This window comes from Parambassis ranga, chromosome 2, assembly GCF_900634625.1.
Source record: "Parambassis ranga chromosome 2, fParRan2.1, whole genome shotgun sequence".
NCBI lineage: Eukaryota > Metazoa > Chordata > Actinopteri > Ambassidae > Parambassis > Parambassis ranga.
The window spans coordinates 7,958,838-7,963,371 of record NC_041023.1 but is presented as its reverse complement, the minus strand read 5'-3'; the positions used below and the strand labels follow the sequence as shown (position 1 = coordinate 7,963,371).

Below are 4,534 nucleotides of genomic sequence, written 5' to 3'. Positions count from 1 at the left end.
CGTGCTGGGTCGTTAGGTTGCATCTCTGGCAGGATGACCCTGATCCCCACAACGGGCCTGATGCATGTGCCACCTGTGGGTCTGTGTGACACAGCCTTGTGTTGGATTTATTTCTGGCGAGCTACTAATAGTCCCAAACAAACCATGAATAGCATACTCAGCAGACACTGGGCGTGTACTGTTTGGGCAAGAACATCTTGGCAGAAGCATTGTGATCAAAAATGGTTCCCTACGCGGGTAAATTATTAGTTTCACCAACTAAAAATAGTTCCTGGAATCAACTCCCAAGCATTAAGGATAATTACTAGCAGTGTGCAACCAGTGGCTTATTTTCAAGAACTGTATTTATAGAACATGGTGATCTAAAACGGAGCCTGCTGGAAATAATACCCTTAGAAATCAGCAACTGGTCTGTATTGTTACAAATTGTACGGTACAGTTAGTGTCCTATAAGTGTAGTGTTGGAAGACCATCTTTTGAGATAAATGAAACAAAGAGAGGCCACACAAAAAAGACATCAGTAGATGAGACAAAAACTGTTCTCATCCTCCAAAAGCTCAGACAGCTCAACCACAAAACTACATGATTCCATCATATCTGTAGCTTTTGACAAAAGAAGTCATTCATATCTTCAGAGAGCTGCTGTTGTCTTTTCTTTTCCTTTTGTAGCACCACTTCATAAAAGAATCTGGGACTTTCCAAAGATGTTTCTGTCTCTCTTTTTTTTTTTTTACTCCTGGTCATTGTAGCGTAGTTATTTCATATTTTCAGACTTGTTTTCAGTCAGAAAAGTGGCCTTAGATACCAGATATTTAGCAACATGTTCCTCCTCATTCAAATACTCATTTTCTTTCAACACGTCCTTGCAAAAAACATAATGTAATACAATCACTAGATACAACACATGTTTACGTTTCTGCTAATGAACATATGGACATATTGCCTGACAAACGACATCATGCTTCATTTAGTTAGTTAATGAAACATATAATCACATTGCCTAGTGTCGTCTGATCATGTAAAGGATACAGCCACAAAAGTCGGATTAAGAAAGTAGGCGAGTTGGGAAGGATGAGGGCACATGCAACACTTACAATCAGGTCTCCGTGGTTTGAGCCTCCCTGACACTGTGAGCGGTTTTGTTTTCACCTGCTGGATTTAGCATTAAAAAAACTTCTGGTTAAGGTTAAGCACAAAAGAACTGGAGAAATGCGCTCACATGTTCCAATTACTCAAATATTGACCTTACATTTTCTGGTGAGGACAGGTCTTCTTTAACCCTTTTTCATACATTCTGTAACTGTGATCTTAGTTTGGTGTAATAACTTTACAAAAAATGTACCTATTTACAAAAAAAATTATTGATAACTGTGTACAGCATCTTAGCATACTTTTAAAGATTTGACAGCTCAGCCCACTTCCTTTATGTTGTGTTTTACTTGATGTGTGCCACTGCTTGTTTCACCACCCACCTTAAAACAAAACCAGCAGCAGTGTTGACAATTTTGATGGCATGCAGCTTTTATTAAACATTTATTTTCAGAGTGTGTCACTGACATTGTGGTCAGTCTTTATTCTGTGAGTTTTGCATGTGAAGTATTTGATTGTTCTGGGTTATTTTAGTAACTGTTCCTGATTGTTACACAGCATTGACCCTCACTTGGTCAGTTTTACTCTCTCACATTACACTCTTGCCCCAATCAGGGTTTCTGGCTGTAATCATCAGAATCAGAAATACTTTATTTATCCCAGCGGGGTAACAGAGGTACTGCAATACCAGGTCGATGCATGGAGTGGACGGAGCAAGCCCTGATCTCCCTGATCCGAAAATCTATTTAAAATATGGCCCCAGGGTAGAGGATGTATTGAACTGATAAGAACAGATACTACACTTGATCTGAGGAGTTATAATGGCTGCTAGCATGGTCCGTGTAAAATATATTTTATATATATACTTTTCTGCCCTCAGCAGGAAACACAAACAGATCCTGATGCCCCTCAGAAAGTCTTGGTCAGGACAGAGGCTGCAGAACTTGAAGAAGGAATTTGAAATACAGACATCTCTACTTTGAATCACATTTCCCTCTTTAATTCAAAAATGCATTTGTACCTTTTAAATGAAACAGCAGGGGGCCGGTAATTGCATGTCAGGTGTACATTTAAAATAAGAAACCCAGTTGTTGCTGTTCTTTTATAACCATGCTTTTGTGTCACATTCCTCCTACAGTTTTATGTAATGAACAATAATTACAATAAATATGTTTACTGTCATCCCACAGAAAGGCAAAATTAAAATTTAAAATAAAATGCGTTGGTAGTGTGAGACAGCTAGTAAACGTTCCTCCTTTCCTCCACGCTCCTCCTTTCTACAAGCCAAGAAACAAAACATGAATGGAGGAAGAGGCATGACAGCACTGTCAATGGGCTTGAGTTTTCATTCAGAAAATCAGCCCTGCTGCATATACAAAAAGAAAAGCATCCAGACTGTGTGTGTCTATCATTTTATTGTCAATCAACATTGGGATAATGGGTGCAAGGCCTCTGCAATAAGCGAGTCAAGCGGAAAACTGCACTTAAGTGAAAGTGCTGTGCAGCACTCAAAGTGTGTTGTATTGAGCAAGTTAACACTTGAGAATGAGTTTCCATAGCTACGGGTTCATCAGAATGCAGGACACGCATAGTCTAACTCCACTTGAGATGTGAGACAGGGGACAAGCAGGTTGAATTGATGCACTCTGCAGAGTCACAAATGGCACCATTAAGTTCAATTAGCAGGCGTCCATCCGATAACTTCACTCTGTTGTCTGGGTAGTAATGCTCTTTTACACCACAGAACACCACCATATGAAAGTTAACTACATGCTATATAACCAGTGAGGTTATGCAGTGACTCCAGTGCACTTCGGTCTGACCGTTTGATTGCTCCTAGTCCACTTCTATGCACATCTGAGGCTTTGAAGAATTTAACTTTACAACTAACTATGCATACTCTGTTTAGTTTTAGTGGTTAAATCGTGATCTGTATATACCTTCCTGCTGTCACTATGCATGTAAAGTCTGCAGGTCATTGCATTAGGTGGGAAAATGGCAGATAATCATGTTGCAGAGAGACGTTTTCCTTGTTTTGTGCATGTTTAACACAAGCTGTTCCAGCTCCTCATTTCCCAAAAGACCTCCATGTTAAAGTGAAGATTGCTTTCCTGTTCATGACTGATATTCATTACAGTTATGCATAATTACAGCCGTGACTGCTTTGAGTGACACATGTGCCGTCTCTGATTGCACCATCCACCCATCATTTGCAAGTCTTGCAAGTTCTACTACGCTGGTGTGTTAGATGGAAATGTGAATCTGTGTTACTTCTAATTGCACTTGTTCTTACATCACTCTGCAGAGGAAGAAGGACTACTCAGACTTTCACAACTTCTCTTGGTGTCAGACTCTGCATGTCCTGTTAGGACAGAAGTGAGAAGTGTCTTTTCTCTCTGTTGTGAGTGATAACCTGTAACGATCCTGCTGGATTTGACCCCGACCTGACCCCGTGAACCTCTTATTGTCTGCAGCCATGATGAGCTAGCACAGCCCTCTGCAGTGCACTTGCTTCTTCGCCAGACTTCCTCTCAAGTCCAGAGGAAGAGGGCATGAGCCACCTGACAGCCGCCACTAGAGCTTGTCAGTATCAGAGCGATGTATTCATCTCCGTTCTCTCATCCTTTCTCAAGGGCACCCAACTTCCTGTTGCTGGGTTACACTAATTGCAGCATTAGCATTCTGTATAGAGCTGCCGCCGGAAGCTGAGGCTCCACCTGACACTGATGGCCACTGCAAGCCATTGTAATAACAGCCCCACAGAGAGAGCCTGTGTACTGTTTGTCTGAGTTTCTCAATCACACATGCAGTTTCTGCTTTCACCGTGTTCATTTTGTTTTTTAAATTTGACCTTTGACTGAAATCTGTCCTATTTTCTTCTGACCACACCTACACAGGAGCCTTCTCATGCATGAACTCCAATCATAAAGTAAATGTCGCTGCAAATATGTAGCTGTAAAATGACTGTTATTTAGATATGGGCACTACGTGCAGCATATCTGCAGGATAATATCACACACACACATGATCTGCATTAATATCTTATTATGTATACACTTGTTTGCATTGACGTTGTGGAAATGTTCCTTTGAATACCCAGCTGCCTTCACAGTTCACATCGTCATGTCAGATTCATTTAATTTATTCTGAGGAAACACATCACCACAGCAACACAGCAAACCACAGCCGCAGGGTCCCTCCATATGTCTGGCTCAGTTTCCGTGACAACATGTTGTGCCGTGAAGCTCCAGCACAAAGGAGCTCCCTCCATCTTGTTGATAAATCAGAAACAAAAAAGAAAATACTCCTAATGAGAGAATAAAAAAAGAGCAGTATGAGCATCATGTAGATTAGACTACTGGCAGGAACTTGCATGCATGTTTCTCTGCACGTGCACGGGCTCATCAGAAGGTGCTGGTGTGCAGAGGCGTGTGCGGTCATTCCA

The 4,534-nt window shown here is 41.2% G+C and overlaps 1 pseudogene; it reads right to left on the bottom strand.

Moving 5' to 3' along the window:
* Positions 1–1,741: 1,741 nt before the first annotated feature.
* On the bottom strand, positions 1,742–1,909 carry LOC114432762 (uncharacterized; annotated as a pseudogene).
* Positions 1,910–4,534: the final 2,625 nt, after the last annotated feature.